Source organism: Etheostoma spectabile, chromosome 9, assembly GCF_008692095.1.
Source record: "Etheostoma spectabile isolate EspeVRDwgs_2016 chromosome 9, UIUC_Espe_1.0, whole genome shotgun sequence".
NCBI classification, from domain to species: Eukaryota; Metazoa; Chordata; class Actinopteri; order Perciformes; family Percidae; genus Etheostoma; species Etheostoma spectabile.
Genome location: NC_045741.1, coordinates 29,681,938 through 29,695,003, shown reverse-complemented (window position 1 = coordinate 29,695,003; position 13,066 = coordinate 29,681,938). Strand labels below are relative to the sequence as shown.

Below are 13,066 nucleotides of genomic sequence, written 5' to 3'. Positions count from 1 at the left end.
TATATTATTTGCTTGTCTCTGTTAGTTTAACTTCCCATCTCTGTACACTACCCTAGATGAGTTTTGACACTTTTTGATTCCAATCAAAAAGGAGATTTTCAAGAAGATCAATTACAGCCAAAGAATCGACCCAATAACATCTAGATGTTTTAATGCTCCATTCCTCAATGGCTAAGGAAAATACTTCTTACTAATTGGCTGCAGGTATCAGTTCAATCTGAACGACATAAAAGATAGTTTGGGTGACATTTTAACCCCAATGCTAAATACTATATATTCTCTCTCTCTCTCTCTCTCTCTCTCTCTCTCTCTCTCTCTCTCTCTCTCTCAAAAAACCTGTCCCTCTCTCCTCCCGCCATTTATTCATCTTTGTCCATATCTGTGCAACATTTACAGTTGTCATGTTTCACACACGTGCAATAGCAGGTCTCTGGTGAGGCCAGTAGCTGCGACTTAAGAATATAAAGTGGACTATCTGTCATGGTATGTTGAATGTGTGCAACTTTGACTTTGGGTCTGCTGGGTAAAATCAGCTGATTATAATGTATAGATACACTGACTTTTGTTAGAGGACAAAACTTCCCACGTCCCTTAAAGTGCATTGCATAGACATACTTGAACACACAAGCTCATATATTTAAAAGCTGAAAAATCATTCTCCATGTATATGTGTATATGTTGTCAATGTGTTACAAACTGTGTGCAGGAGTATATAAACACACAGAACCTTTATTTTCACATAGCACATACACAAGCGGGACATTTTGTCCTTGTAATGCTTTGATGTACACCCAAGCTCTGCACTTTTAGAGGTGTGTGTGTGTGTGTGTGTGTGTGTGTGTGTGTGTGTTTTTTGCAGGACAGCGATACTGTAATTCCCCTGCTCTCCCACTGTGAACAGAGGATCTGCATTGCCATAATTTTACCTTGACTCTTTAATACACACACATGGTGTGTGTGTAAACACACGTGTACACCTATGCATGCACTCTCCTCAGTTGGATGCACATCAATCATAGCTCCAACCTCACCTGTCATTGTCTTTGTTGTCTCATATACAAAAATCCTATTCCTGGTCCACCGAGTAAGAACCCCAATCAGGATTTACATTCACAGCGTAGCACCTTTTTGCTCCCATACACACTGAATCTCACTGGGGAGGAAAATAACACAACCGCAGTGTTTCAGCAAAAAACAGAGGACAGTGCTGTTTCTCTCATTAAGGTAAAACGTGGTGAAATAGTTCTTTTCACTAGGGTTCTAGGGTTCTTTGTGGAGGAGTTAAATGGATTTGTGAATGTGATAAGATGAAAATAATGGAGGGTAAAGATGTTGACAGCAAGAACGTGAAATTGGGACAATAAAGTCAAGTGTGTGTGTGTGTGTGTGTGGTGTGTGTGTGTGTGTGTGTGTGTGTGTGTGTGTGTGTGTGTGTGTGGTGGATGAGCCTGCATAAACATGCACAGTACGGAATGCTGATCAGGGGCAATAAAACCTCCATTAAGATTTTTCTGGAGAGACAGGATGAGGGAGGGCCAGATGATAGAGAGAGGAAGACAGCAGGTGGATGGAGGTAGACATAATGGGAGGGGAGAAGAGAGAGCACTCAGGTTGTGTCATAGAGTGGATATATACAAAGATGCCTCTCTCCACCCTCACTGACACACACAAACAACACCACCACACAAACACACACAACACACACACACACACACACACACACACACACACACACACACACACACGGGTGCTCAGACTCTGCATTTTAATAGCCCTGTCACCTCTAGCTATAATACCAGACAATGGCTTTTTGAGCAGACACACGTCTTCAGAAGTGTCTCTCGTGCTTCCTGACAGGCTCAAGCGAGAGCTAACTGGCTAGCTCACCACAATTATAGATCTCATCTGTGTAGTCAACGAGCTACGGCATACCATAGCACAAGCCCGAGGCCTACTCTGTCAAAATGTCACCTGGACCAGGCTGTGCTCCAGGCGAGACACCCATGCGGAAAATGTAATTCACCTCCCCCCCCTTCTCCAATGAAGTGTGCTGTTAGCTTTATCTCAGAGTTCCAAACCCATACCCCCTCCTTTAAAAGCCCCTGCTTTTTTTATCCTGTTTGAGATGACTTAGATTCAGACTTGATGCTGATGACATTTGAGCAGGTACTTTACTGTACACCTCACTGGTGACTGACTGGGTGAAATGATAAAAGTACATATAGATAGGAGAGGCAGGGGTGGTGGTGGTGGTACGTGGCAAGAAGTTGGAGTCGGAAATGGAAAATGGGACTTGGTGGAAAAGAAAGGAGACAAAGAAGGATGTTGGGGGAGGTTAGAGAGCTTGATTAAAATTACAATCAAGGTAGCAGATATGGGGGGGATGGAGGGTCAAGAATGGATAAAGATGGAAAGTGATGAGAGGAGGGGACAAAAAGCACTATAGAGAGAGACTGGGTGCATCCCAGGTTCTTAAATTGCATCCCCGGCTTTCCACTTGCCTCCCCCTTCCTCGAATCTTAGTCCGTCCCACCGAGGAAGCACTGGAGAGACGCAAGGAAATCATGCAAGGAGAGGGAAACGAGGAAATGTGTATAGATGAATGAGACATCCTTTCATCGCTCATATCTCCTCGGAGATTCCTCCTCGACGCTCGATCCTCGGGGCAGGAATAAGAGCTTTGAGACGGCCTTCACGAAAGAGCGCTGGAACAACTTCCGGTTCAGCCGAGGAGCAAAGAGCTATCAAATAAGAGAAGTGAGATCCAGCCATGGTGAGGAAAGGGGAGATCGGAGAAGGAAAAATGGGGAACCCAAAGGCCAGCTGGGACTAAGAGGGCAGAGAGTCTCAAGAGTGGAAGATTTACTCTAAAATCAACCGGCTCTGCAGCAGAATCAATAGAATGATCCCCATGTTGGCTGCTGTATTAGTGTTTCCGTGTGTGTGTGTGTGTGTGTGTGTGTGTGTGTGTGTGTGTGTGTGTGTGTGTGTGTGTGTGTGTGTGTGTGTGTGTGTGTGTGTGTGTGTGTGTGAGAGCGCGAGTGTGTGTGCGTGCATTGGAATGTGATTCTCAGTGTGTTTGAGAACACTGACAAGGATAATTATGTTTGATTTCTAAAGACCCCAGTGAGGGTTTGCATTATCAGCAACTGTGCTCCTTTGGTATTTTCCTAAGCCTTGATGGTGCGCTGCCATCACGCTGTGTGTTTTTCTGATAGCCCTGTCATATTCTTTTTCTATTGGAACTGTTAAGCTAAATTGGTGTCTGTGATTAATCAGACATTTTTACCCCACCAAGCTTCCCCAATCCACACGAGTGCAGCTCCGTTAAGACTAGTTCAGTCAATAATTAATAATTAACTTAATTTGTAGTGGACCTTTACAGTGTTTACAAATTGCTTTGTCAGACAAAATGAACGCATACTGCTTAAATAATATGGAGTGTCATATAAAAAGCTTTTAAACAGTCAATAAACAATAAAAAATAATAATAAAAATAATAAAACTTTTTTTTTTCTTCTTTTTTTTTAGGGCACCCAGATAGCTCAGTTGGCAGCACATATGTAGAGGTTTACGCAGTAATGCAGCGACCGCAGGTTCGACTCCAACCTCCGGCTCTTTGCTGCATGTCATTCACCATCACTAGAGCAGACGTTGAGGACAGGAGTAACTGAGGAAACACTGCAATGAGACTGGAGCTGTCCGTGGTGCTGAAGCTCACAGGCTGCGTGTTTTACTGACGCATCACAGTAATCTGAATACTGTAGGTTATTTGCTGGTGATTAATATTCACAGATGCCTTGATCTCGTGTGCAACCTGGTCTGTGTTGTCAAATTCTGTACAATGTTGCTCTTCTGTGGTTTATCTTCACAGAGTGACTTTGAACTGCCTCCTGTGTCCTCCTACTTGCAGACTTCAGGTCAGGCCTGCTGTTTGGTTCAGACTGGAGACCGCTTTAGCTTTTTCACTGTTATGCAGCTTGCTCCAGTTGGGCAACTTTATCACACGTCCGTCACAGTGTCCTTTGCCTCTGCCGTACTGTGCATGTCTACCATAGTCGTCCAGTCTGTCTGTCCTCTGGACTATACCGTCTCCTTCACTCACACACTCTGAATACCCTTCTCACCAAGCAGTCTTTATCTCTCCGTCTCCTCTTTGTCTGCTGCCACTCCTCTCTGCCTCTCGTTAGGGCTACTAAAGGTGCCAGTTAAAACGGTAGGAAATTATGAAATCTCTAATGAAAGATGAGGTCATTAGACTGTGCCCTGCCCCAACTGCTTCAACTTCTCTTCTTTCTCTCCTTCTCTGGATTGGGTGGGGCAGATGAGTAAAATGCTCTGACTACTGAGTGCCAGTAGCTGTCTGCTTGAACTGTGCAAGCGTATGACTTATTGTATGTGTGGGTCTTATCTTAGTTATTAGTTTATCTCCATGACTATCTGGGTTTCATAGCCCTACTGACTCTCTTTATCACCCCTCCACATATTAATCCATCTGCTCCCTGTTCACCAGCTCTGTCTTGCTAAAGCTCCCAGATAGTCTAAAGGCCATAGATAAGGCTGACATGCTCTTGTCTCCTTCCCATAGACCGTTACAGTCTATGCTCCCTCCACACTAATTGAAATGAGGTAAATTGTTTTGCATCAAAATAAGACTCAAACCCTTGTGACATCTGGTATGTTTCGTTTTTCTTCACCTCAATACCATTCAGCCATTGGCGCTGTACACAGATACTACTGCTTAGTGCACCATGATTGACAGCGAGAATAATTTGTCTTTATATGAGTGTGTGCCTGTGTGTCACACTGGGTACCGTAAATGTGTAGTGGGTGAGCCCTTGTGAGCAGTGAAATCGGCTTATTTCCATCAGCCTCTAAAAACACCTCAGAGGTGTGTTAATGAAAGAGCAGACAAGGAGGGATGAACACTCCTCTAATCCTAATTTGTGTCTATTGCTGCTGCCCCGCACCCCCACACACGCCCACAGTCTCTCATTTCCTCTCTGATTTGGTCAGCTATTAAAATTTATATGAGCAACATTCATGTAGAAATAAATACACATTTCTACTTGCAAGTGGACCGCTGGTTTGGAAATATTAAAGGTTTATTCTTCACACATCCTTTTACTGTTAAATGACTAATGTAAGCTGTGATTCTGGCTGTGTGCCCTGCTACTGTGGCCAGGGTATTAAACAGTATTTGGTAACATTAGACTCTGGCATTTTTGTATAGCCTGAGGGCACATTCAGATTGATTTCCACCCAACACCAGTTCTAAAACCGATACCATTTTTGCCCTCGTCCTCTAACCATGCGCTGGAACTTTACTCATTTATAAAAGCACAGAAAAATAGCATGTGCTGTCAATGAGTACATGGATAAATTGTGGATGTGTAGGGAGAGAGGGAGAGAGAGAGAGAGGCAAAATAAAGACAAAGCTGTGGGCGTTGAGCCTTGGTGTTTCATTTTGAGCTTTGGGACAGGCTTATATTTAATGGCTGGACTAGGGCTAAATGAGCTGAATTAATAGGGTCTGCTCTGAACACTTACATGCCTGCTAAACATACATGTGGGTGGGTGGGGGTGTGTGTGTGTGTGTGTCTGTGTCATTAATAATTAGGTCATCTTTCAACCATTTCATGCACTCTCAACCTAGACTGGGTGGATGTGGGTTTGTAGGCTACGTTTTTGAATGTCATGGACATAACAAGCATTATTTTTGAGCAATATGCTTCTAAATCCTTTAGAGCATTGTTGTCAACAAATTTATATAGTTTTTTACTTATTTCCCCCCCACATATTTAAATGGTGTGTTTTACATTAATATGAGAGGTATAGTATTTGTATTATGTCTGTGTGCCCTGTTTTTTCTAATCAGAAATTCTGCAGACAAATGCAGAATAACAACCATGCCTCTCACATATGTGTCCCTTGGTGATTGTGTGTGCACCAGGCTAAATGTTGGCGTAGAATTAAAGGGTCATTCCCCAGTGTTTTCATTGAATCAGTCCGGTGCAGGATCACTACACGGAGAATCGGGTCCACATCCCCCAGTCCATCCTTCCTTTCCTCGTTCTTTTCCCAGCTCCAGTTAATTAACCCCCAGTTTTCTCTTCTACCAAGTCTTCCTTTCGCCACAGACTGGTATCAGTATGTATCTCTCATCTGTCATTAAGAATTCTTTTTCCCCTCCCCCTGCTCTAGTATGGATTGGTTCCATCCAAGTCAGCCTCAGCAGGGGGCTGACTCCCCACAAATAAGGCCAACCATCCTGACATGAAAGGGGACAGCCTTGCGCGCGTACATTTATGTGTCTGCCTGGTTGGGTTTCAGCAGGCTTGTTTTAGAGGAAGGTTTGTAGTGTGTATTTAACACGCGGACATTTGTGGAATCTGTGAGAACTCTATGGATCCTCATCATGTTTGGGCTAGCTTGACCACTTAAGAAATCCTTGTGTGTTTATGAGAAAGAGACAGGAAGATGAAACAAGTTTTGGCAGAAAGGAGGATCGGTGTGAGTTAGACGCGCAAGAGGAACTCTGGTGCTTTTTGTCTCCGTCTCTTCTCTGTCTCCCACTATCTGGGCCTCTGTCAATCTTTCCTCCTTTCCCTCGGTTTCTTACTCGGATGACGTTGCCTCCAGGGTCAGGATTGGGCAGGATGTTTTTAGACAGATTATCTAGACAGTGAGAGGACCGTGTTCAAACAGAGGGTCATCCAGACTGTCTCGTTCTATCCACAGGCAAAACACACAGAACAATCGTGACTCACTTTGTCTGACAGTAGGAAATCCTCCTGATAATTGAACTCAGGCCTCGGTCCTGCACCTGAAAGCACAGGAAACTGCACAAATATCAACGGCAGGTTGCGGGTAACTCATGGGAAGCGTGCACGCACGCACGCACGCACGCACGCACGCACGCACGCACACACACACACACACACACACACACGTGGGTGGTGTGCAGGATATTGTACAAGTATTTCCTCAGCAATATAGTATCTGATTAGGCTGAATTAATGAGACCCAGTGGAATGGCAAAACTGCTCTTTTGCATCCTTCCTTCTAGTTGTCTCACCATCCCTCCAGCCTCCATCTCTTCCTTTCACACTCACTTCACCCTTCAGCTTGTCCCTCGCCTCTTTCCTCACCATTCATTACCCCTTTGCTCATGATTCTTGTGCTCTAGTTGGGTAAGAAATCAGTGATGAAAAGGGTTTCATTCTGGATATTTGGGATCTCTTCTTCTTTTATCATTGTACTACCAGGGCTGGGCAATATTGCAAAAATCTTCTATCCCAGTGCAGGTTGTATCCTATCTTAATAAAGCTATGTATCACGATACAGCATGTTTTCTGCCAATTCCGTGAATAAATAGTGTATATGAAATAACCACACGGTAAAGCCTATTTTTGAATACTCCTCTGTGAATTAAATACTTCACAAATGAAAAATACTTTAGTAGTATTTTCTCATTTTATTAAGAACTTCAGTGCAAAATAAACGTAGCGTCGTAAATATTGCGTTCACTCAGTTAGGCCGCTTTTTTTTCTTGACATTGTGATAGAAACAACATAGAAAAATACACATTATAGACATTTTTACATTGTTTTGGCGATATATTGTCATATCGCCCAGGCCTACTACTACTTTAGACAACTGTTTCTGCGACATTGCGCAACAAAAGAAGTCAAACCAATGGCTAGACACACATACATATAGACAACACACTCAAGTGCACACATACCCTTTAGCATTTCCGACTGGTGGTTCACACAGAGCAGCATTTTTTAATTTGCCAGTATATTATATTTAATCTGTGCACATACAGTGTGTTTAATTAAGTCCTGCTTGGTATTTGTGAAAGCGAGGAGAAGCGGGTAGCTTTAACCTGCCTGTCTTAATATTTGAGTTGGCATGAAAGGTGGAGGCAGGAGATTCCCTCATCCCACTGCCTGCTTTTCCTATTTAATACACACTGTGATTTAGTTTTATAATTCAAAATATACTTCATTATGACTGACACCTTGAACATGAGGCCAGAGAAGGAAAGGTTTTGACTGTGTTAGCGTGTGTATGACGTGCGTGTGTGCTCGTGTAGCCTTGGGGCTGCTTCTTGTGATGTTTAAGCAGAGTTTTACGTCTCCCCTCATTAAATCAAAAGGAACAGATCTTTTTGAAGAATTGCTGGTGTGAGCAAGAGCTTTTTTCCATGGAGGTTGAGGGCTGTCACTGGTTCCCTTTTTTTACGGTGTAATCACAAAGATCACAAATCACAGGGAAGAGTACTTGGTTCTATGCACAATGAAGGGGTATCCAAGTGCACCTGCTATTTCCATTGATAGGGGTGCAGTTTTACATACGCATAAAGGGCTGGATGAAGTGGAATAAAAATTGGCAGGTTAATCGTACCTCTCAGCCAGACACACTGCTCAACTCATACCTTTTTAAACAGCTGTGCTAGTTTCTGCAAGTAGATAAGTCCACAAGGTTCAGAGTGGCAATGTGTGAACCTGCCACCTTTATGGCTGTTTAGAGATGGTTGTGGAGTTATTTTTACTTGCCAACGTTTCAACTTATGTTTCCCCATCTGTATGAACCTTAGCCGTATTAAGTGCCTTTTCTGCGCAGGGAAAGAAAAAAGCAAAACGCCCATCACGTGTTTATCTGGGAGTGTAAAACTAAAAAAAAGAGTGTTTAACATTAAAATAATGAATTATAGATGGGGAAAAGATGGATGAGCAGGGGAGAGCGTCACACTAGGGTGGAAGTATGTGTGAATTATGGATTTGAGGATACAAGGTTGAGATATTGTTGTAAAAATGATCACTAACTGATTATTACTTACAAGACTGATTAAAAAAAATATGTGTATGTGTAATAGTAGTATTAGTAATCAACTCATACATACAGTACTTATATACATACTTGTTTTAGTTACTAGTTGTGTAAAGGTAAGTAACCCAAAAAGCAGATACAGACAAGACACACACACACACACACACACACACACACACACACACACACACACACACACACACACACACACACACACACACACACACAAATTCACTTGTATCTTATTCATTAAATTACCATCATTGTAGCAAGTGCAAGTTAAGTTCATGTTAACCCAGCTTAAGATGACCCACGTATTATAAACTTACTTTAAAATGAAATTAAAAAGTTCAACACAATAAATATTTGTCAACAATAACCGATATGGGACAAAACAGAGTACATGACAACAGATTGAAAAATGAATGGGCCAAAAAAGGCGAGTGAATAAAAACGTCTTTAGTCTTGCAAACTAAACCAATTTGTTTTGTTTTTTTATACTCAAACATCTCCCTGACTTATTGAGTGGCGTAATAGGCAAATCGATAATGAAATTCATTGCCAACTCTTTTAATAATCAAATTTTATCCTTTTTTTTTTTTTTTTCATCGATTCCTTGTTGCAGCCCTAGTTTATTTTGAAATGTGGTTTCATTACACAAGTCCATGTACAATGGATGCACTTTAATCATATCACTTCATTGGTGGAACTGCTAATGTTTTCTGGCGGAGTTATGAACCTTTGCTTCGAACCCATCACATCTTGTAACGCTCACTGGATGATGCTAAACTAGAAAACATCAAAGCTGCTTTTTTTTTTGTAAGCAAGTTGCAGCTAGCAGCACTTTTTCTCTTTCTTTGGTCTCACTCCCTTTATTTTTACTGTCCGGCCCATCAAAGTGTTGTGCAGGCGGTGATTCCTCTGGAGTTTTGATTAATAGCATCACATTAAGTCTGGGAGCTGGAGAGTGAGAGAAATAGAGAGAGAAATAGACGGAGACTACAGTATAAAAGGAAGTGAACAGAGGGTGGGAAATGTGGGGAAGGGAAAAGACACTGAATCGTTGTATTTCTCGATAAGTCTCACTGTCGGTTGTTTCTGAGGAGGATAAACTGTTGTTGACACCGCATCCCTGTAAAGACTTTCACTTCAGTTGAATTCAGTGCAGATCAGCAGTGCCATTGGAGTACTGGGGCCCGTTTCAGGAAGCAGGTTTAGGGAAAACTGAGTTAGTAAACCCTGAGATGTGGGAAACTCTGGGTTTATCAAAGGGAGGTTAATCAAACCTGGGGGGGGGGGTGTAACTCCAGCCCGTTTCAGAAAGAGAGGTAAGTTTTTTTTGAGCATCCAAGATTTTTTTTATTTAAAACACAAGGGCCAAAAATATCAGCTCATTTCAAAGAATCAAAATGTTTTGGTCAAAATCTGAAAAAAACAATGAATTCTCAGACCAAAGGTTCAAGTTCTTTTTAAAAGGAGTGGTTACTTGGACACCATTAACGCTGGCAGACATTTTAGTAGTTAAGGAGAGGTAACGTAACCTAAGTCAGTTACTATGGTAACTGAGCCTGTGAACCTAACCTGGTCGGGAGCAGGTTTTCGTCAACCTCGAGTTCCTCTCTGTCTCCTCCCTCTGACGCAGCACTCTTTCATTTCTTCTTTCATTCATTCATTCTATCTCAGGTACATTTTAGTGCAGTTTGTTAGCTACATGAATAACGGTTAGGCTGTATATAAAACATTCCCTTTTGTCAACAATCCTGTTGATGAAGAAGCTGTAATACTTCCCAGGGAGTTAAAACTATGTTGGGAGATGATATTGAGGCCCCGACTATAGAAGTATTTTAATTTCCAGATAACCCCCTATTTGAGCGGTATGGCTTTTCTTCCCAGTCTGTCAGTTATGTAACCTACCTCAACTTATCCGTTGTCATATGACTGACGTCACCCATGACTGACGTCACATTCTTAGTCACATTACGTTTTTCTTTCTTTAAAACATTGTTGATGCGGAGCATATTAGTAAAGCCACTGTAGAGCAAAGCGCCGTCAGGAGAATGTGACTCGCTCTGAAGCGTGCTTTAAAATCTTCAGTATTGCAGGTGAATGATGTAAACCCTTTTGAAATAAAAGATTACAAATTATAATTCCGTAAATGATGATGCATCTGAATGAGATTAGCAGGCCTAGGCCAATCCTTTTTCATCATTGACGTGAGGACAAGTGTCCTAGACGTCGTTCTAGCGTAATGCACAACCATGCTATAGTTAGCCAAGCAAGTAGCAACTAGAAAACTTCTAATTTACACACATAGGCAGAATTACCTGTCGAGAAGAAAGCAGGCTACTTTGGCGTCCCTTTTTAAAATCCCTGCTCTTTCTATCTCGCGAAAGCCACTCCAATATAATACTTTGGTCTTGTTGCTTGTCGCGATGTTGTTTTAATTCTCTTTTTAACTCTGTTACATGTCCGTGAGAATAGGCACAACAGGCTACCAAATCTGTCGGCAGTAAAATAATCTTCTTTTTCTTTTTGATGCTGCCTTTCTTTAAATGAATGCTCATTTCTTTAAATTTCTTATGCCGCACTGTAACTTTTATTCTTGTATTTTATGTTTCTATTTGTTTTTAACTGTCCATGTGTTTTACCGGTTTTTAATGTTTATGATTTTTAACTGTTTTTACTTGTGTTTTATCTGTTTAACTGATTTTGTGTAAAGCACTTTGAATTGCCCTGTTGCTGAAATGTGCTCTACAAATAAAGCTGCCTTGCCTTGCCTTCTCCCCTCCCTCCCTCCCCTCCCTCCCTCCTTCCCTGGCATTCGTCACAGTCATTGCCACTGAGTGAAAAGCACGAAAGGTGAATGTCCCTTACCGGCAAACGTATTTGAAGATGGAAACGTAGCTTTAAGAAACATTTTTTGTATTTATTATAAGGATCCCCATTAGCTGACTCCTAGTCTTCCTTGGGTCCAAAGCAACATTTAATCAGACAATATTAAAAAATGACATAACATACTATAGACAAAAAAGAAAATAAAGGAAAGAAAAAAAAATACAACAATATGCTTACAAAACTAAATAACAAAAAAGAAAAAAAGAAAATTGAATAAAAACAATAGCAAACCGAGAAATATCTTGAAACAAAGTTATAGATTACAGTATATTACATGGCAACCATAAATGTAGCTCACAGTGACCACTTTCCACCACACAGTCAAAAACCTCATGAAACCTCTGGAAGCAGCTGTTATTCAATTATGAGATGTGATGATGAGAAGATATTGTGGAAAGGGAACGCTTCTTTTTATTTAATGTTCGCCCTCTCCCCGACCTTTACATGTGTGTGTTTTGCATTGTCATCTCCACATTATAGTCAGGCTGGTAAGGTGAGAACCACATCAGCTGCTGTACTCTTGACTAAATTGTTGTTTGTGGCATGTGTGGGCACCTGTCTTTGCACTGTGTAGTGAAACTTGTGTGTGTGTGTGTCAAAGAAAGTGTACATCTAGGATAGTGAATTTGAACACCAGCCAACAAACATTTAATTATCTCTGATGCTCCATGTTCACAGGCACTCTGTGAAAGCAGCAAACTCTGTATCATAAGCAGAATACATTAGTCTCCCCTTAACAGTTTGCCAGCTAAAACACCAAGTAATATTTGAATCGCTCACTTAATGGAATCAGTGGAGCCAAAGACTGTTTAATTTTTAGAAAAAATGGACTGCTGTCCAAATACTATCAGGTTATAGGGCACATCACACACAGAAACAGGCCCACACCTCCATATACACGATGAACAAACACCGAGACCCACTGCTACACCAAAATAGATCTGTGCGTGTCTGTTTAGACAATTAAAGGTGTGTGTGGGTGAGAACTCCAAATAGAAAATAGGCTTATGTGAGGAGAAATTGAATTTTAATTGATAGTAAAGCTCAAGAGATTAATCTAATTTCTGATCTGGTTTTACGTACGTATGTGTCTCATTTTAGTGGTGATACAATATCTTACTCAATGGATATCTTATTAAAGTCCCAAGATTCAATTTCCCCTGTGCTAGGGCAAACGTGGAGTTGAAACTGTGTTGAAAAGGAATGGACTTCATTTGTTTTAGATAAGCTCTTACATAGATGATTTTTTTTGTGCATAGATGAGTAATCTTGCAATTTAAATTGGTACTGAGATGCTCTGCTCTTTAAAGTGAAGTGTGTGTGTGTGTGTGTG

General features: G+C 41.5%; 1 protein-coding gene and 1 long non-coding RNA gene across 2 annotated transcripts in view; one reads left to right on the top strand and one right to left on the bottom strand.

Annotated features, from left to right (window-relative positions):
* Positions 1-13,066, top strand: part of dab1a (DAB adaptor protein 1a) — a 206,856-nt gene that overhangs the window by 14,240 nt on the left and 179,550 nt on the right. The window lies entirely within an intron of this gene.
* LOC116694939 (uncharacterized) lies at positions 8,932-9,312 on the bottom strand. The gene is made up of 2 exons (XR_004333318.1): positions 9,194-9,312; positions 8,932-9,137 (listed from the first exon to the last, which is right to left on the bottom strand). It is a non-coding gene; the product is annotated as an uncharacterized LOC116694939 (long non-coding RNA).